Source organism: Prionailurus bengalensis, chromosome B3 (assembly GCF_016509475.1).
Source record: "Prionailurus bengalensis isolate Pbe53 chromosome B3, Fcat_Pben_1.1_paternal_pri, whole genome shotgun sequence".
Taxonomy (NCBI): domain Eukaryota; kingdom Metazoa; phylum Chordata; class Mammalia; order Carnivora; family Felidae; genus Prionailurus; species Prionailurus bengalensis.
This window is the reverse complement of record NC_057355.1, coordinates 75,627,031-75,648,510: the sequence shown is the minus strand read 5'-3', so window position 1 is coordinate 75,648,510 and position 21,480 is coordinate 75,627,031. Positions and strand designations below refer to the sequence as shown.

The 21,480-nt window shown below is 45.3% G+C and overlaps 1 protein-coding gene and 1 pseudogene across 1 annotated transcript in view; one reads left to right on the top strand and one right to left on the bottom strand.

The window, feature by feature from the left end:
- Window positions 1-2,660, bottom strand: part of LOC122468079 — a 107,112-nt pseudogene extending 104,452 nt beyond the window's left edge.
- A 3,957-nt stretch (window positions 2,661-6,617) lies between these two features.
- STXBP6 (syntaxin binding protein 6) overlaps window positions 6,618-21,480 on the top strand; it is a 249,007-nt gene continuing 234,144 nt past the window's right edge. Inside the window, exon 1 of the mRNA XM_043555946.1 lies at window positions 6,618-6,928. The gene's annotated coding sequence lies outside the window, so the exon portion shown is untranslated. The remainder of the gene's footprint in view (window positions 6,929-21,480) is intronic.

Sequence of the window (21,480 nt, the reverse complement as noted above, 5' to 3'; positions counted from 1 at the left end):
TAGGACAGTCCTTAATTTTGTTTTTTTTTTTTTATGTTTATTTATTTTTGAAAGAGAGAGAGCACGTGAGCAGGGGAGGGGAAGAGAGACGGAGACACAGAATCCGAAACAGGCTCCAGGCTCTGGGCTGTCAGCACAGAGTCTGACCCAGGGCTCAAACTCACGGGCCCTGAGATCATGACCTGAGCTGAAGCGGGACACTTAACTGACTAAGACAAGCAGGCGCCCCCGTGCTTCTTAAACTTTGAAGTAGAAATGAACTGCCTGGCAGTCTCGTTAAAAGGCAGATTCTGATTCTCTGGGGTCTGATTTGCCTGGGTAGCCTGGGTAAGCAGGATCTGCATTTCTAACAAGCTCCCAAGTGATGCCCAAGCTGCTGGTCTGAGAAGTGCAATTTAAGTAGTAAAGTCCTAGGCTGTGTGTTTCTACAGAAGTCACAGGGCCTCCCGGGGCTGGGCAGGTCCTTTTGGCCTAAAAGAGCTTCTGGAGACAGAGCAGTGGAAGCTTCCCTCACTGTTACCCTCTTGGGAGGGCGAGGGGACCAGCATAAACAGAAGAGAAGGAGCTGTGTGTGTAAGAGAGGAGCCCCCTCCATCTCAGATATGAATGGACTGCATCATTCCCTCCTTTAAACCAGCAGCACAGAAGCTCGGAGAGAGCAGCTCTGTGCCGTCACTGACTTGCTTGTGTCCTGGCAGAATAAAGGACTCTCTGTGAGCTCAAAGCCTAGCAGCTTTTCTGGATCTTGGTGGAGACAGTCATTTTAAACCAAAAACAAGTCTTTCACAAACACTGCTGAAATAAAGGAAGGAGTCATTAGGATGGTTCAGCCTGACAAACTCTGAACTTGATACAACAAACCAGTTTTGAGTGGAGGTGGGGGCCCTGCTACAGCAGAGGGTGATCAAAATAGTCTTAGTGTTTTGGGTTTTTTCCTGCTGGAGACTACTCTTCGAGAGTTTTAATTCATGCAAGGGACAAGAGAAGAGTCATATTTGGTTGGCTATTTGATCAAAATTCAGAACTAGTCACTGTTGAAATTTATCTGTATGTCTTAAATCTTAACTGGGTCCTCACTTAATAAATACAAATGCTGAAATCTTTAAACTATTAATCTACCCCCCCACACCCGCCACCGACCTTTTCTTTGGAGAGACAGTAATAGGTAGAAACACGAGGACATTTGGACAGGAGAAGGTAAAAAAATTTCAAAGCATTTCCATGTATGTTAAATAGTTGTTGTGAAAATAGGAATGCTATATACTGCACCTGCAGAGATAAAATATGATTGCTTATGGCAGAGGCAGTGCTTCTAAGAAACAGCTCAGGTTGGAAATTGAAAACACATTCTGGGGTTCCCCTTCCCATTTTTCTTGCAGTTACCAAGATGGGTGGTCATGAGATGAAAGTAATATTTATTCAGCACTTGCTGTAGGTCAGGTATTGTGCTGTGTACATGACAGATGTGTTCCTTTTTAATCCACCAATTAAAACCATAAGTAGATGGTAATACGAGACAAGAAATCTAGTATCTAGAGAAGTTGCAGCCTTTGCTCGAGGTTGTATAGCAAGGAGTTGAAACAGAAGTTCAAACCCAGAGGTTCTATCTAAAATAAGATCTGTACCCTCTCTACTATGGCATGCTGCCGAACATCAGCTTGTTTTCTGTTTCTCACTGAGGACAGTCTGCTTCCTCTTAGAAGCTCTTCTCATTAGATGTTGAGTTATGTCAAAGGCACATGGGTTTAGTGACTGGTTAAACTTAAAGACCTCTAACATCCCTCTCAAACGTTCACATTCCCTTCTACCACAGTGCCTTTGCACATGCTGTTTTTAAAATCCTGCTTGAAGTTCCCTTTGGTTTTTTTTGTTTGTTTATTTTGCACTTACTAACTATATCACCTTTCTCCTGCATACCTCAGTTTGGTCATTTCTTCAAGAAAGTCTCTCTTTCCTTTGCTCACTATTTCTTTCTCTCTCTCTCTCTCTCTCTCTCTCTCTCTCTCTCTCTCTCTAATTGTGCTTTACTTTATTGTGCTCCACGTATAATGTGTTGTTTTTTTTTTTTTTTACAAATTGAAGGTTTGTGGAAATAGGAAGAGAACCAGAAGTGGAGCCTGAAGATGTGACTGAATTGCTACAATCTCATGATAAAACTTTAACAGATGAGGAGCTGCATCTTATGGATGAGCAAAGAAAGTGGTTTCTTGAGATGGAACCTACTCCTGGTGAAGATGTTCGTTGCATGATGCCAGCCTCTAGATCAGTTAATTGCTACTTCCATCAATCATGCACTGACTGGGTAGCTGTGGTTATAGCCCCTCCTACAACTGCTGCATAGTCAGTACCCTTCTGCGGCTGGGCAGTTATAACCTAGGCCATATTCTATGCAGTCTGGATGTTTGTCATCTCCTTCCTGGCTGACCTTCTGGAGATGCTGCAAACAGGCATCAGTGTGGAAGGTGGCCAGCTCCTCCATGGAGGCTACTTTGGGCTCACCTATGCATATTCACTTATGCAGTGCATATGCTTCAATCAAAGAATTGATTGGCCATCCTGGCCTATTTGGGGACATTGGGCAGGGAGTTGCACATCATGACATACCGGAGGACCGGAGGCAGCGACTGCCCACCGTCCGCTAGTTCCTCTGGCTCCTCCATCTTCCAACTCTGGCTGTTCCTGAGCCACCACATGGATTGGGCTTTTTTCAGACTCAACCCAGGCTCCGGTTCCTGTTCTTCTTCCCACTATTTCTATTATATACTTTTTATACTTTAAAAGCCCATACCTCTGACTGTGAAAGTTATCACAGATGCAATTTTACACTTATGCATGTGTTCAAAATAACAGATTCTTTCTTTTTAGAGATCAGGTAATCAACTATTTGTCTCCTGTCCCCAATGACTCACCTGAGTGGTGACAGCTGGTAACTGTCATTTGTTGATGGGCTCCTGCTTCTGAGTTAGGCATTGGATGAGGGTGAGGGAAATTGAAGATTTTTAAGACTTGTTCCCTGTACTCAAGGAACTAACAATCTGATTGGAAATGCAGGGCTAACATATATTAATTAGTAAATTAGGGGCAGAGTGTTGTACTGTGGCAACTCAGTTAAAAAAAGGTGGACTTCATTTATAACCTAGCTAGAATCCTTAAAGAGTAAAACCATATACCAATACTGTGTGCAAAACAGAATAGGGTCCCAAGCATAAGTTCCATAAGCCCACTTGAATTCTGCAGGTCTCCCAGATCCCACCTCCTCATATCACTAGAAATGACAGGTTGCACTCGTAATTTACAAATGATACATACAGACACTAGCCACAGACCTATCCCTAGCTGTGGGTGATTCCTGATATCGCCAGGGGAGCCATTATGAGAAGCAAAACACTATTGCCAATATTCCAGGGACTATGACCAAAAAATCGGCGGTTACATGGATCAACCTAAAAGTTAAGTTGAGACTTCCTGAATTTCTTACCTGAAAGCATATCACCAGAATGAAGAATCTGAAAAGCTGTTAGCGATACACTACGTAGTAGATTTTTTTTTTAAATACAGACTTTAGTCTCAAAGACATTGATTGATGATGCTATAAGCGATGCTGTTAAAAATAGTTACCATGCACAATTCCCTAGATCAAGGTGTCTTTGTCCATATCAGTTCATACCATTTGTTAGACAGCCTTTCCTTCTATAGCTGTAGGCAACCTGGGGCATCTAAATTTGTGGGTGCTTCAGGTTGAGGTTGCCAAGTGGTCTGGTATCCTTAGGACCAGGAGTGAACTGTGTCACCAGAGAAAACTGTTTTCACATTTCCCTTTTCTATTCCAGAATATACTAGTACCTTAAAAGCCTTAATTTGGCATCCAGATGCACTATAAGGCATTTTTCAGTTTTATGATTTCATGATTAGACATCTAGAGAAAAAAAAACTAACTTCTTACTCTCTTGTGCATGGGATATTTTTGCAACTATATGCAAAAAACTGGTAACAAGGCTTCATGGAGAGGGGAGCTTTCTCTTTCTTGCAACTTTTGGACTAAACTTTTTAATATCATGTGTTATTTACTACTAGTAGTGAAAATAACTTAAAAAACAAATACAATTAATTTAAAATTTAAGCAGTACAAGTACGTTTTACTTGTAAAAGTACAGAGCCCCTCCCTCTAGAAATGTTTACATGCTGTTCTCGTTCTTCTTTACAATTTTACCATTATTGTGATTTGTTTTAGAAATAATGATTCTTAGGATCTGTGGAGGAAAGGACAGAGATACAGAAGATTTGGATGATGTAAATTGCTATATATTCCGCAAATATGTGTAACCACTCGGTATGTGATAAGTCTGGGGCTAAGTACTTCCTCCTTTCCATAACTTCTCCAAGGCTTCTTGTGTAAACACCCAAGCATTTTTTTTTCTTCGAGAGTTCTGCAAGCTTAAAATGCTTTTCATAGACTAGTGGTGGTTTGTTCCTCAAGAATGCAACGACCAATGTGCTCACCTGCCGCGACAGTGATCCAGGGCACGGAGGTAAGTCCCAGGTGTCTGTTGAGGCAAAGACTGCCTTGATAACCTGCAGAGGAGACAAGAGGGTAGCCTTACAGAGGGCAGGAGTCATTTTGAGTAGCTGGCAATAGAAACTCCTACAGAGATAGCTTAATTCACAAAATTGTGGAATTGCCCAAAAGCTGATTCCAAAGATTTGTCAACAGAATCCTGCACAGGCTAAAAGAGCTTTGTTAAATCAAAGAAAGTTCCTACTTAAGACAAGTCTTGTAAAGCCGTAGGTAGAACTTGTTTGGTTAAATTTTATTTCGTATAGGTATGAAGGTAAGAAGAATGCCTTATATTTGCTTAAACCTTGGTTTTCTCTTGGTTTTCAAAGCCCTTAGGCATACCTTATTTCTCTGAACCCTCACAAAAACGCTATGAGAACTGTCTGGCAATTTCACACATGACGAAAAGGCAGCTTAGAAGTGGATCCTCTGGTCAATAGAAGCCTGGTAGGAGATGGCTGAGGTTTAGACCAGGACCTGGGAGCCCTACCTGAGGGCACTCCGCTAGGCCCACCACACACCTCTCCAGTTATAAGCAGAGCACGTGCGGCTTTGTTAGGGAAATCCATCTGATTTTCGTAAGATCACAACAGTGAATGTGCCCTAGGTATCCCCAATTCTCCCTTCTTCCCCTGCAAACCGCCTTCCTAGGTCTGTAGCAGCCCATCTTCCTAGGGTTGGGTTTGGATTACTCCCCCAGCATCTTTGCTAGCAAGTGAATAAAGTTCAGGCTCCACAAACTGGCCGTCAAGTGCTCTGGCTCTAGCCCCCATCCAACACTTCAATCCCCTTTCCCATTTTGGTATGCTATTTCTTGCCCCTTACACTCTACCCAAGCAGACCAGTGAACCACCACTTAGCACTCCAGCAGGGCACAGGCTAGGGTGAGGTGTGCTGCAAAACTTATGGTGATGTCACAGAACTCAGGAACCAAGATAAATAGTGTGATGCAATCTTTTAAAAATTAGTGCAAAAAAAAAAATGCATGATGAAAAATATTAAAATTTAAAATAAAGACGGGGTCAGCTTTACTGGTTTTTCCTTTTTCTTCAGACTCCAAAATGCCTCTTCAGGGCACTGTTACTGATCCTGCATTGACTTCCCCCTGAGTACTTATATCAATGATGTTTCACAAAATGTGTTCTCATTACCCCTTTCTACACCAGTAACTTATCTTCTTGAATGCCCCAGCATTTATCTGTAGCCCTCTTTTGTCTGGACAACCCATTTCCCTTAGTAACTGGTAGTACTTTGGTGGCCATCTGAATCATCTTGAATCCTTTCCAGTGCCTTCCTAAACCACAGTGGGCACTCAGCACCTCTTTGCTAGAAAGAAAGAAAGAAAGAAAGAAAGAAAGAAAGAAAGAAAGAAAGAAAGAAAGAAAAGAAAGAAAGAAAGAAGAAAAAAAATGCAGCAATCACAATCCTCAAATTAGCTCTCTCAGGCTGAGCAGGGAAGGAACCCAGATATATTTCTTTTGGTCCAGTGTTGTTAAAAAAAAATTGCACTTGTATCAATGATGTAAAAATCAGGATGTTATACATGAAAAAAAAAATCGAAATCTTTGTTATTTCTTGAAAAATCAGAAAATCTAGCAAAGGTAGGCCCGAATTGTTCCATGACAGCACTGGGCGTTTAGAACTTCTCTGCCTCCTGGCTGGGTCACTTATTTGCATTACCTGCCATGCCCCGTTAGCTCTTTGAGTTTGGACCTTAGGCTTGAGTGCACTGGATAAAACACATCTGCTGGATCCAATCCTGGATAATAAATGCTTCCTTGTCCTTTCCAGTAGAGTCTTGCAGAGAGGCTCACGGAAGCCGCTTACCTTTCCAGCCCACAAACTTCTCACAAACCGTGAAACTTGCACTGCCCTCCGCACCGTTTTTCCCCAGCCCTCTGCTCCAGGGCCCCCTCTCCTGCGCTGGCCCATCCTTCCCTCCTCCAGCCCCACACCCCGCGGTCTGGAGCCCGGGGCGGGTCTCCGGGCCACCACCGCAGCTCTCTGCCCCGGGCCAGGGCGCTCGGGCTCGCCCACGGCGGCACTGGGCATGCTCAGAGGCGGCCGCGGGGGCAGGTTTGCTTCGCAGGCGCTCGCACTCGGCGGCGGGCGGGCGCGCGGCTGCAGCTGTAGCTCCAGCGCCAGGAGTTGGAGTTGCCGGGAGTTTCCCCCCCCTCCCCACCCCGCCTCCCTCTTGGCGCGCGGCAGCGGGAGCCGGCGCGGGAGCCGCGAGCGGCGCCGAGCCAGCACCCGGGCCGGCGGAGCCTTGTCCGGAGCCCGGAACCCCGCGCGGGGCAGCCCCCGGGGAGGAGCCTCGCCGGCTGGGACGCGTGCCACTCACTGGCACTGCCGGCGCTCGAGCCCGGCTGCAAGGTAGGGCCGGGTCGTGGGGCGCCGGGCGGGCGAGGCAGAGGCCAGGGCGGGGGTTGTTGGGGGGGGAGATGCGGCTGCTGCGGCCGCGGCGGTCAGGGCGCCCGGCGCTCGGTCCAATGCGGGCGGCCAGGGCAGGGACCCCACTGCGGGGCCGGAGAAGTAGGCAGGCGCCCAGAGAGATGCTTTCAAGTTGGCGGACGGCGGGAGTGGGGGCTTTGCGCCCCGGCGCAGCTGCTGTGCACGCAGACATGGACTCGGTCCCTGGTTTTCCCCAAACCTGGGACCCGGTGTGCGGGTAGGTTTGAGCAAGCCGCGGAGCGGAGCAGTTTCCTCCGAGAAAGTTGAGGATGGAGCCCTTCTTTCGGCACTGTCCCTGCGGTAGGACGAGTCCCGAGGGTGCCGCCCCGAGGCCCCAATGTGGAGGAGCCGAGTGGGTCGCTGCTCCCCTGGGCTGAGTTCCTCCACCCCTGGCTGAAATCTGCGAATCACCCGATCTTCGCTTCTCTGGCGTCTTCTAGGAAAACCATTCATGCCAAAACTGAGGTAGGCGTCTGAGCGGCACGGCTCCCTGCCTCCAGGGCTTGTCGCCGGGCTCTGCCCCTTCCCCAACCTCCGACGTGGCGAAGGGCTCCCCGTTCCGAGTTCGCGCTGGTAGCGCGCGCCGGGGCAACATGGGGCAACGTGGCTGGGGTAGGTGGATGATAGAGTTTTCCCTCCAGCCTTTCCTCAGGTTTACAGCACCCCACCAATCCCACCCTGTTCATCTTCGCAGAGGACAGGACTTGAAAGGAAGGGCCAGGTGGAGAATTTGAGTTGACATTCTGATCTTTAAGAGAGGGTGCTTGGATCGTATCTGCCTTGGGCTCTGGCCCCAGGACTTCATAAGGAATTCTCTCCTTTGTTATTTTTCCCCAGGGACTGGGTGGCAAAGAATAGGGCCAGTGGGTCTACCAGGACGCCCGCCTCGTTCCTCGGGCTCCTAAGATAGATTTGCAGGCCACCCCAGGACCCTGAAACTGGCATTGTGCAGATTGCCAGAGTGTGGAGGATGCTGCCACTTTCTCTTGGCTCCACTTTTTTCACTTCTTGTTTTGAGTTTTGGGGTTTTGCCTGCACACGAGTCAGAGCTGCGCTGTCATAACCCCGGGTGGTGTGTGTTGGGGTGGGGGGGTGTGGAGAGTGGCGGTAGAGAAGCTTCAGCCAGGCAGTGAGCGGCTGTTCGCCTCAGAGGCTGCTAGTGGGAGTTGGTCCAGAAATGATTATGCAGGCTAGAAATATGCCTCTCCCTCTCTCTCTCTCTCTCTCTCTCTCTCTCTCTCTCTCTCTCTCTTTTGGCTGAACACCTTGGCTGTTGGGTTTGTGTGTTAAGTTCTTAAAGGGGCACCCACACATCGCTCAAGTGCCATGTTGTAGGGGCTGATCGTTTTTCTGCTGCACGTTTGTTTTTTCTTTGCTGTTTCCTCAGGGTGAATCTGCTTTAGGGCAGATTTCCAGCTGTGGGAATCACATGGTGTGGGTACACAGGTTCTAGAGTCAGATCTGAGGTCAAGTTTTAGCTTTACAGCTGATGATGGTGCAGATAGACAAATAGCCACTCTGAGCTTGTTTCCTCTAGTGTCAGATGGAGACACTTAGTGGCCTCGTCTCCTTTCATTGCAGGGTTGTTGTGAGACTTGGATGAGATAATAGAAATGAAAGTTCTGAGAAAACTTGGAAGCACCTTTCATGTCCTATTGTGGCTACGCTCTTTACTCAGTGTTGCTGAATTAACTAATTCTTTCCATTTTAACAGGACACCTAAGCCTTCTGCCCTCTACCCATTCCTCACCAAGAGGTTTAGTTGCTCAGGCCTTTGGAAGTAGCTGTTTATCTTTTTTCTTTGTATTGTTTCCCTAAAACCCACCTCTCTTGATTTTAAGGGTTGAGGCTCTAGTCCTCGTATTTATTTGAGGGAAGCAGCATGGTGTAGATTAGGAGATCTCCAGGGTTGCCTTATCAATGTTCAGAGTCCTGGCCCCCCACATTGGCTTGTCAGCAAGACCCCTGTTAGACAAATACAGTTGATGAGTCAGCAGACCCTGGGCTGGAGCTCTGGCTTGGCCTCTAAGTGACCTTGAACTAAAGACTCAAACTTTCATCAGTCTATGAGGTTAAGAGCCAATAATCATCAGACAGGAACAGGTGGGATTTCCTCTCACTCAGTTAATAAGGGCTTGATCAGGCTCCTGAGCCCCCCACGTGCTGCATCTTTCCTAATCCTGGGGCAGAAGTTCTCCAGCATGAGCACTGAAGTCGACTGGAGGGCTTGTTAGGGGCACCTGGCTGGCTCAGCCAGTGGAGTATGAAGACTCTTGATCTTGGGGTTGTGAGTTCAGGCCCCACGTTGGGTCTAGAGATTACTTAAAAAAATAAATAAATATCTTCAAACAAACAAACAAAACACAAAGATTGCTGGGCTGCACTGCTTAGAGTCTCTGATTCTCTAGGTCTAGGGTTGAGGGAAGGGGGTCCAAGAATTTGCATCACCAGCTAGTTCCCGATGATGCCAATGCTGCTCGTCCGAATCCCACGCCAATAGAATCACTGACTTACTAGGTAAGAGACAGTAAGAGAGAGGTGAGGTTTGTTCTAAAATAGCATTATTTCAATACCACACGTACAGAGATAGGGTGCTTTAGGAACTTGCCTGAAGCAGTTTATATTTCCAATACCTGTGCCACTTACCATTGTCCAGTTTTAATAATTCTGATTGCTCTTCATTTTTTTAAGTTTATTTATTTTGACAGAGAGAAAAAGTGCAAATGGGGGAGGGGCAGAGAAAGAGAGGGAGAGAGAGGGAATCCCAAGCAGGCTCCTTATTGTCAGCACAGATCCGTACACAGGGCTCAATCTCACAAACCGTGAGATCATGACCTGAGCCTCCATCAAGAGTCAGAAGCTTAAGGGACTGGGCCACCCAGGCGTGCCGCAACCCCTCCCCGATTGCTCTTTCAATGAGTGGATTTTACACAAAAAAGGTGGGATTCCCCCTTCTTTTCACACTGTGTAATACTCAGGTTTCTAGGTCACTCTTGAGTAGACTGAGATCTGTGACCTTGATATTGATAAATCTAGCAACTACCCTATTCCTTTCCTAGGGGATGTCAGACATTTTTGCAGAGGAGTTGCATAAAGTTATGGCAGCTTGAACCTTAAGACTGGAGAACAGGTTGAATTGCCATAAGCAAATTTTAATAAAACTGACAATGTGGTGCCTTCTCTGAATGGACAGCATACCCAGGACAGGAGGCAGGAGGAGGTGAAGGATACTCCCTGACAGAAGTTCTGTGGTGGTCAGACCTGGCAAAGGCCTTCCATTCCTTCTGTCAAATGGTGGTGGTGGCAGTGACCGAGATCCTCTCTCACGCTGTGGGGGAGGAAGGCCAACTTGTACGGGAAGTCGTGCTGTATCAGTGCCTCTCTGTGTCCTTTCACTGATAATCAAGCACTGCTTGGGCACAGCCCAATCTTAAGTTCTTCTCCTTGTCCCCCAAGCTAGGGTGTTGGGGTGAGAGCTCACCAGGACTAGTAGTGGCCTTGAACTTCAGCTGCTTTGTATCAGAGAGGCCTTGGGAGAGAGCCTGCGTGAGTCAGGAGGGCGCCTGAGATGCCATCCTAGAGAAAGAATAAGGTCATGTAGCACCCAACCACTCGGCGTAAGAGGAGGTCAGCACTTGAACACATTCTCGTGTTGCCGTGCCAGATGGAAGCCAGCCTGACCATCGTGCTTTATCTTAGCTTTCCATTTGTGCTTTGTTTTAGTTTTAAAATGATTAGCACTAAAGAGACCTATCAGTAAAATCAGAAACCTATTCAAAAACTCAAGTGTACCATTTAGTGTTTTAGTAGATAAAACCGCAAGGCCCATGCCTGTCTTCCTGATGGTAATCAACCCTCAGTGAAGGAACCACCTTCCGGTTGTAATTCTTAAGATTCACTCGCTCATTTAAATAGTTTCTCCTACTTAACATGAGTAGGGAACGTTTCTATTTTAAAATTCTTTCCCATAACTTGATGTTTATATTTTGGGTGTTACCCCTACTTTTCACTGCTAGAATTTTTTCCAGTGTGGGGGAGGCTTCTTTCCTTATCACCGTCGTTAGCTTTTCTTAGTGCGTGACCGCTTGGTATCTTCATTCCCTTGGATAAGTCTGTTGTGAGACATTTGTGATACTTTCTTTCTCTTTGATCCTCGGGGCTGTTGGTCCTGGGTCATAGAGAATCACAGCCCATTCCTGAACACTGTTCCCCACCACCTTCCTAGAGCCTGCTTCAACTAAAACTCGGGTTGTAGGGCACTAGCTCGATTCTAAGATGCATTGGATCCGCACCCCCCCCCCCCCCGGCCGCCGGGCAGTTCATCATTTCCCAAATTCAGAAATCTGGATGGGTCTTCAAAATTATGAACACCTTTAATATATGGTTTTCTTTTCTGTTTTTCTATAAACTGACATGCAAATAGAGCAACTTCCAATTGACAACATTCTAAAACAAAACAAATTTGGTTCCTTACGCCAGTAGAAAATAGTTTCTACCCCGTGCTGCCCAGCTGATAGAATTAAGCAGCAATTGAATTAGCTCAGCAGTTTCCAGAGTACTTCGTCAGAAGAGTCAAAAGAATGCTATCAGGGAGGCGTTAATAGGTGTGCTCTTGAAAAGGGCAGATCAATTTGGAAGCTCTGCCTGTTATTTTTCCCTCTTAGAGATTCCCACCATGTGCATCATCGTATCAAAGTCTCTCAGAAGTACTAGAGTTAACAGTCCCAACAATTGTGTTTATTCAATTAAACGCTTCCCAGAACACATTTTTGAGGTTATGTGTGGATCTTCTAGTATTCCATTACCAAATGAGCACATTCCCTCAATTGTGATATGTTATTTAACATCAACTATGGATGGAGTGGTTTCACCTAGTCTATAGGGGCATTCACTGAGCATGAATATTCATTGATTAATGGCTCTATACGTGATCACTGTTTTTTTTTATTTCAGGGTAAAGAGAAGCCATTGTAAGCTATGGTGGCTAGGAAAATCTCCATGGAGGGGATAGACTGAAAATATAAATGATGGGTGGTTGTACTTTTGTAGAGAAGAGAAGAGCATTGTAGGTTGGTGGCATAATGTGGTGGTGGTCAAAGAACCTGTTCTTTCTGGATTCTGTGAATTCACTGAAGTAGCCATGAGTTCTGGTGACCACGGGCGAGCTGCTTGTAGATAAAGAGGAGGGGAGGCACGATATTCTGGTTGAATACATGGGATATCAAGAGAGAAAGTATTTCTAGGCCTTTCGAGGAAAGTCGGTCCAAGTACGGAGGGAAGTCCAGCTAAAGAGTCTTGGGTATTTGGGAGATGAGCTTTCCAGGAAGAGGGGTTGTGACTGGAGTTTCAGAAAACAGCACAAAGAAAGAACTCTTACAGTTCAACAGTAAAAAGGCAACCCAATTTTAAAATGGACAAAGACTTCAAATAGACAGCTCTTCAAAGAAGATACACAGATGGTCAATGAGCAAATGAAAAGATGCTCAACACCATTTAGTCATTGGGGAAATACATCAAAACCACAATGAGATACCACCTCACACCCATCAGGATGGCTGTGATCAAAAAGACATATAATGACTGTTGGTGAGGATGTGGAGAAATCGGAACTTTCCTATATTACGATGGTGGTGGGAATGTAAAATAGCACAGCCACTTTGGAAAACAGGTGGTTCCTCAAAATGTTAGACATAGACGTACCTCATGACCAGTTTCACTCCTAGGTATATACCCCAGAGAACAGAAAATGTGTTCACACAAACATTTGTACACAGATGTTCACAATAGCATGACTTGTAATAGCCAAAAAGTGGAAACAACCCAAATGTCCACCAGTGGATCAATGGATAAACTGTGGTGTATCCATACAATGGAAAACTGTTCAGCCATGAAAAGGAATGAAGTTTGATTCATGCTGCAAGGATGAATCTTGAAAACATGCTATATGAAAGAGGCCAGACACAAAAGGCCACATGTGTATGATCCCATTTATATGAAATGTCCAGAATAGGTGAATCTATAGTGTCAGAAGGTACATTGCTGGTTGCCAGGAGCTGGGGGGGAGGGAGGAGGGGAATAACTCTTGATGTTATTCCTTTGATGTTATCCCAAAAGCCTTCCTTTTGGGGTGCTGAAAACATTCTGGAATTAGAGAATGGTGATGATTATACAACTTTGTGAATAGCCTAACAACTGTTGAATTGTACACTCCAAAAGGGTTAATTGTATGGTGTATAAATTATGTCACAAAAAAAAAAAAAAAAAGTAGCAAGAAGGCTCCTGGCTGGAGCTAAAGGAGAAAAATGAGAAAAAAAAGTGGTGAGAAAGATCTAGGAATCGGGTATTCGTTTCAGGCCAGATTTTCTCTGTGGGGGGAAAATATCTAGATAATTCCTTCATCCTTGCTTGTCTTTGGGTCTTCTAGGATTTTCCTGTTGCTCTTTGTTGCAAAAGTCCTTTCCCCGAATTAAAAGCGTTTTATGCCAACTTGCTCCTGAGTCAGTGGGATGGTTTTTGTGGCAGATGTGCCTTGTGATCTTCAGAGTGGAGAATGTTCCTGGACTTCCCTCCGGAGGCGAATTCCATATTTAGGCTTCCTGGTTGCGAACCACCAAAGGGTGATAGGTTGTGCTGACTTGACAGTTAATCTTTAGGTTCTCCCTTAAGATTTGACCATAGTGTCCTCTTCCAGTTTGTCTGTGGAGCTCTGTCAAGACTTCCCCTTTAAAGAAAAAAAAAATCTCTGTATTAAGCAGGGTTTAGGTGCCACTGCTGACACCACACCAGCATCAAAGTGTTTGGACCCCAAAGTCATAATACTAAATGAGCCTTTAATGTCACCGAGGCGAGGCTGCCATCCCCTTGATAGAGATGTTTCTCCTCTCGTTAGTGGTGAGATGTAGCTGGGCTTCTCAGACTCGCGGGCAGCAGCACTGGGGATCTCGTTAAGGTGCCGAATTTGATTCAGCAGGCCTGGGTTGGGGCCTGAGATCCCGCTGTTTTAACAAGCTCCCTGTTGATGTGGTTGCTGCTGGTCCATGGACCGCTCTGAGTAGAAGCTGATGCAGTGTGGAGCAGGTGGCTTTGGACTAGGACAGAGCTGAACAGGAGCTGTGGCAGAGCCACCAATTTGCTCAGGGAACTTGGGGGCAAGGTAAGTAACATGGGAGAGACAACTTTATTATTTTTTTTAATCTATATTCAAGTTAATATACAGTATAGTCGTGGCTTCAAGAGTAGAGCCCTGTGATTGCTTTCTGACATGTGACAATTCTCATCCCCAAAAGTGCCCTCTTTAATGCCTGTCACCCATTTAATACCCACCCCCCACTCCAGCAGCCTTCAGTTTGTTCTCTGTATTTAAGAGTCTCTTATGGTTTCTTCCCTCTCTTGTTTTTATCTTATTTTTGCTTCCCTTCCCCTATGTTCATCTGTTGAGTTTCTCAAATTACACATATGAGTGAAATCATATGCTATCTTTCCCTGATTTGTTTTGCTCAGCATAATACACTCAAGTTCCAACCACATTGTTGCAAATGGCAAGATTTCATTCTTTTTCATCTCCAAGTGGTATTCCATTGTGTGTGTATGACATCTTCTTTATCCATTCATCAGTTGATGGACATTGGGACTCTTTCCATAATTTGAGCCACAGCTTTCTTATCCGTCAGATCAGAGTAAGACCTAGCGCGTAGAAAAGTACGCACCACAATGTGCCTGGAATGTCACATATTTGCCTTTTCCTTCCCTCAAGGGCTGAGAATTCCACAATTAAGACTAAAGGAAAAATATATATGGAAGAAAGCCAAGGGCTTCACAGAGTGTTTGATTTGTGTGGATGGAATGGAGAGAGGATATAGGGGACAAGGTATGAATCCTAGTCCTCGGGGCAACATTAATTTGCTTATTGGTCTTCAAATGAGCATAACTTTGGTAAAGTCATGTGCTAGTCTCAGCTGAATCCGGATAACTTTTAGTCAAGGTGTTGGGCCTTTACTCAGCTCTCATGGAGTTGATTTCTTTTTGACCAGAAGATCATCCCTCAACTGCTCTGTGGGTGCTCCCATTCCTTAGTATGGTGGTCTCTTCCCATCCTTGCCTAGCTGCCTTCCCCCCTGACTTACTGATGTTTATCTCATGCAGATGAGAGGAAATGGCGCTCAAACGTAAACCACTGAGTTTCGTGAGCAGCACGAGTGAAAGTTTCTGGGGATGAGGGTGAAAAATGTTTACTTCGTTGACTTGAGAAAACCCAGGTGTTTCGTTAATTAGCCTAAACTCTGGGCAGGTTGGATTGAATTGGATGAATGGGTGACAACCGAAGAGGAATTGGGAACTAAATCTTGGCACTGGCTGTAATTTTCCTACCTGGAGCCTGTATTACTTGGCCTCACTGGGCCTCAGTTTCCTCTGTGTTATTAGGGACTGGCCTGGCTCATGAGGCTGGCTTTTGAGGCTGGCATGCACAGCACCTGGGAGGGCATTCTGAGCTCTAAGAGGACTCAACTCCATGAAGTATGCCCTGTGACTCCCCAGTGCTGGCTTAGGTAATGGCGTCTGCATAGGATCACACAAGGTGAGTTGTGGTTTGTTAACGTTCGTTCTGTTTCTATCTTCTTTATCATCATTCGAAGTGAGAGGAAACAAGAGAATGTGTTTACATTTCAATTAAGTTGACAGATCCTTCTCACTTTCTACAGGGAAAAAATTCACACAAACAGTTCCTACGGTTTTAAGAAAACCCCAAGTGCAGTAAATCAAACTGGTTTCTAAGACCTCACAGCCTGAAATTCATTGCTTTCCTGAGGATGGTAATTTCACCCCATGAGGCCCTGTTTTCCCACCTTGTTTGACTGTTTTGTGGATTGCCACGTGTGGATATCTCATGCCTGATTTTGAAGAATATGACATTGTTCACTTTGTTATAGCGCTAGGGCTGAACATTTAAACTGATGTTGCATCAATATCAAATAATCAAAGGCAAGGTATTCAGGCTGCAGCTGAATACACTAGGTCTCACTGCACTTACTGTCCTTCTGAAAGGTGGAGGTGGAGTGTCACTGGAATTGGGAAAGATCTGATTTCTGGAATTGGGAAAGAGCGAATGTGTGTGCTCTAATCTGGTTGCCTCTCCTGACCACTGTTGGTAAGGAAAATTGGTCAGAGAGGTTATGCCTCAGCGATCTCTTTGTTTTTGGACCGCCTGGCAATGTGTTGCTTCACACAGTCTCAGATGAAAGCCAGCAGTATCTAGTGGTTGAGAAGTTAATATTATTCTTGAAGAATTTAATCTACCCTATCATTAAGTCGCAATAAGGAAGCTGTCCCGCTAAGGAGGAGCTAGGTATATGAAGCTGGGTGTTCCTGAAGTAAGGCCTTTTAAAATTAAATCCTTATGCAACTACTGTATAACAATAGTTATTAAAAGAAAAGAAAAACTACCCTAAAGGTAGAAATTCGGTGCTTATAAAAAGAGCTCGATGCTCATAAAATGGGCATATTTCCAAATTCATCCACATTGTCAACCACACAGTCACTGGTCTGTCTAGTAGCTGATTTTTAAAAATGGGACAGGGAATTCTGAACTCAGACACCCTATTTTGGAACAGCCCTTGCGCTCAAGATCCCAACGGCTGGGATCTTCATTTTCGTATCCCCGAGGCCTAGCATGTCTGGCATATAGGAGAGAATCAATAAAAATATACTGAGCTGGACAGCTGCTTTCTCCTGGGATTCCCTTCCACTGTCTAGTCCCTTAGTTTTTCTGTCAGTATATTATTTTTACTATTTAATATTTCCCTAGAGATTATTATATGCTAACATAGTACATAGGTTCTAAGCACTTCATTGATACTGATTCCTTTTGTCTGCACGACCCTCAGAGGTAGGTACGGTTGTATATTTATCCCTACTTTACAGTTGAAGAGTGTGTATCATTTCCAAAAGTGACCTGAAAAGCGCTGTGTTTAAGATGGAAAGCTCATTACAGAGTAGCTCGTGACACGGCTGTGCAAATGAAAAGTGTAATAACTCACGTTGGCATGGAAATTTCATAAAGAACCTATGCTGCTGGCCCCTAAAACTCTTGAAAGTAACCCCCCAGAGCTCCTCAAAATCTCCCGAACTGTCCTCAGTGTCTCCCGCTTTCCAGCTGCATCCACCATGTATGTGGTCACGTCCTGCCGGCATATGGTCTACAAAGTGCTCTCACAGGATCTCATCTTTTTCTAGATGACAGCAGTGAGGCCTGGAGAATCAGACTCCTTCTGAGGCACAGGATCACCTGGGTTGGCTGGGAGCAGGACCCCGTGCTTCTTGCTCTTCACAGTAGGCCTGAGTGCTTACATAAATTTATGCTGAGGGACAGTTGAATTGGTTTGCCCTGTGTGGCTTTGCAAGGGAGGAGGCGAATAGATGGGTTTGAAGTGTAACATACACACAGAAACAAGCGCTAATTACGTGGGTACCATTAAGGGAACTCACTCTATGAACATATCCATTTAGTCTTAGTACAGGTCAAGAAAGAGAGAGAGCCACCAGCACCCCAGAATCTCTCCTTGTGCCAGATGGTTCTGTCCACCTCCATGGTAGCCACTCTCCTGACTTCTAGTACTACGGATCACTTTTGCCTCCTTTTGAGTTTTATATGAATACAGTCTTCTGTATTCTTTTGTGTCTGACTTCTTTCTCTCAGTATTGTGGGGTTCAGCCATATTGCTCATGTAGCATAAGCTGGATTGTATTCTGTTGTATTAATATACCACAATTACTAATTATGGACATTTCAGTTGTTTCCCATTTGGGGGTTGTTATAAATCATGCTGCTGTGGGCATACATGTGTATATGTCTTTGGTGCACATAGGTATGTATTTCTGGAGTGTGCATGTGGGTATAATTGCCAGGCCTTATGATAGGAGTATGTTTAGCTTTAGTAGATACAGCCAGGCAGTTTTCCAGTATGCCATTCAATTTATAGTCCCATCTGGTGTGAATGAAGAGTCCCCTTTCTCTGTTTTCTTGCCAGTACTGAGTTTGATAAGTCATTTTAAATTTAGCTCTTCACATGTTTGTGTAGAGGTTCTCTACTTATGGTTTAAATTCATATATCTCTCGGGCACCTAGGTGGCTCAGTCGGTTAAGCAGCCGTCTTCGGCTCAGGTCATGATCTCACGGTTCGTGGGTTCAATTCCCCCATCGGGCTCTTACACTGACAGCTCAGAGCCTGGAGCCTGCTTCTGATTCTGTCTCTCCCTCTCTCTCTGCCCTCCCCCCGCTTGCACTCTGCCTCTCTGCCTCTCAAAAATAAATGAACATTAAAAAAAATTTAAATTCGGGGCACCTTGGTGGCTCGGTTGGGCGTCTGACTTCGGCTCAGGTCATGATCTCATGGTTCGTGGGTTGGAGCCCCGCGTCGGGCTCTGTGCTGACAGCTCAGAGCCTGGAGCTTGTTTCAATTCTGTGTCTCCCTTCTTTCTCTGCTCCTTTCCTGTTCATGTTCTGTCTCTGTCTCAAAAATAAATAAACATTAAAAAAATTTTTTTTAATTTAAATTCATATATCCCTTATCACCTTGTGAAGCTTAGTGTCTTTGCATGTGTATATTGACCTTTGGATTATCCTCTTTTGTGAAGATCTCTTGCCTATTTTTCAACTGTGTGGTTTTACTTTTTAAAACAAAGTGAGGATTCCATAGAAACATCTATGAAAAGTCCTTGAAATCTATAGTGATGGGGGTCACCTGTCAGTGATGTCTGATTGTGTTCTCAAATACAATTTCTGGAGAGTCCCCACTGAGGGAGTCACAGCTGGACAAAGTGGGTGAGGACCTGAAGAGGCATGAAACCCTTAGCAGGGAACTTGCTGAAAAGCTGGCGAGTCCCAGGGTGTATGGCTCACGGCAATTGTAAAGTTGTGAGGCCACCTGAAAGGTTAAAAGCACTTAACTTACAAATGAATTTGCCTTTTATGGAAGTCACTCTGGATGATTGTAGACCAACTCCAAAAGTATGGCTGAAACATTTCTGGAGTTGCTTTGAGTACATCGGTTTGGATATTTTTAGTTGGTTTTAAAAATGCCTTTTGAGCCTGTATTTGATTTAGGGAAAGAGCAGAAGACCTCCCAGAACCCAGTCTAGTGAATAAGGAGGATACTTCAATGGGTGACTTAAAAACAAAACCTTATTCGTGAGGCTTGCCTGCAAGAGACGCACTTCCCTGCTTGGGTGAAGAGGGCAGATTTAGTAGGGAGGAGAAGGCCCTGCCCTAAGTACCTTACTCTCCTGGTCTCTTCTCATCTTTATAGTAACTTGTGAGCTACTTAATGCCGTTAGAGATGGAAAGTCAGAGAGTTAGAAAGAAAGGGGGAGCCTGATTTAGGAGTCCAGCCCAGCTCCAGCTTACCCCAGGGCCACTAGCTTTGCTTTTTCCCACCCTGCCTCCCCTCTGACAAAGTGTTGAAGGAATTTCAAAATGTTACATCCAGAAAAAAATGTGCTGCTGGTGAAGATCTGTTATAGACCCCCAGGAGCTGCCCCTTGGGGCTTTGAGGGGATAGAAGTCAGTCAAGCTTCAGAGCACTTGTCTTTCCCAAACACAATGCCTGGGGCCGGGCTGTTGGCTGTTCGTGGGAGCAGCCTCAGGCCTCTCAGCATCCTGCCAGAACTAGTAGTCTGACCGGTAGGCCTTACTCTGCCTGCTGTTTCTTCTTCGTGACTGGCAAGCAGCTGCCCAGGAAATGCTCTTAAGACACGTTGATGAATATTGTCACTGTTGGGAACTATATTCTGCATAGAAAAGAATCTTTTTTCCGGATAGGCACTTCTACAAAATCTGAACAACAGAGGCAGAACACTGTTGAGCTCTTTAATAATCATTCATTCTCAATCTTAAAGTCATCCATTAGTTCTCCCTGAAACATGGTGGGTTAATGCCTTTGGCGTTCAGTACAGACCTTCCGAAATTATCCCGGAGAAGAATACCCCGGGCAGACCGTTTGAGATAGATCCCAGGGCATCCAGCTGCCCGTAAGATGTGAAGGTCCTAGGAGAGCCGCCAAACACACTTGACCCTCCCAGAGGCTTGTTCTTATCCTTTCTGACTCACAGACCCCAACAAGCTGGCCCTCTTCCACTGAGCCTGAAAATGTTGTCTAAAAGCTGAATACATAGAAAGCAGAAGCGGGGCGCCTGGGTGGCTCACTTGGTTGGGCGTCCGACTTCGGCTTAGGTCGTTATCTCGCGGTCCGTGAGTTCAAGCCCCCGTGTCGGGCTCTGTGCTGACAGCTCAGAGCCTAGAGCCTGTTTCAGATTCTGTGTCTCCCTCTCTGACCTTCCCCCATTCATGCTCTGCCTCTCTCTGTCTCAAAAATAAATAAATGTTAAAAAAAAATTTTTTTAAATAAAAAAGAAAGCAGAAGCTACAACCTATTTTTCTGGCTCAGAGCAGTGGCAGAGAAGCCTCTGGACTTCTCTTGAGATGGCACAGTAGAATGGTTTCTTTGTTTGCTGGTTTCTTCATACTTAGCACCTATATCCTGCACAGCCTTGGTTTTCAGGACAAAGTCCTAGGTGATGGGTAACCAGATAACCCAATCCTTTCCTGGGTGATGGGTAACCAGATAACCGAATCCTTTCCTCTGCAGATTAGAATTTTATTTTGTTCGTATCCACACAGTTTTCCCTGGATAAAATGAGGTGCCTGAGAAAAAAAAAATGTGAGGACATTTTAATGCAAAACCTTCGCGGGTAAGATCCTTATTTTCCTACCACATTTAATTCCTGTGGAGGATTCCAGGGCAGGCGTGAAAAGCCGGGTGTTACTATGGAGCAGTTGTCCCCAGTGACTGAACACCTGCTGGGGCCGCCTCACCTGTTTTCTTAGCAGATTACATTATCGTATGCACGTGTGCAGTTTGTACATCCAGGACTTGGACTTGGCTGGTGAATGTCTGAACTTATTCACCTCCTGCCAAAAGAAAGCATATAAATAGTGCTTTGTCTTCTGAGCTTTAGAGGACACTGAGTAAACACAAATGTACACTGTGATGGGGGCCGGGAGGGCGGGGCAGGGGGAGAGAACCGCCCACATCCTTATTTTTTGAGTGGGTGTAACTAATGACTAGTTCCTGGATGTGTACCTAGAATGTAGGTCATGGTTCCACTGTCATCTCTGGAAGAGCTACAGTAAACACTGTCTCCTTATAGGTCACTGTGTTATCTTATAGGTACAAGTGTCTAAAGTTCTTTTTCCCTGAGAAGTTTTCTACAGAGGTTTTTTTTTTGTTTGTTTTTAAATAAGCATCTTGGTTTGGGAATAAGGAAGTCATTCGGTGAATACCTGAGGCTTCCTTAACATATTAATCATACTAATGGTTAATCACTGCACCTATGTTGTGTGTCAGGCACCGTGCTAGGGATGTTTTGTGGAGGCATGCCTCTCTTCTTGCTAGGTGATTGATATGCTACCCACTTCATGA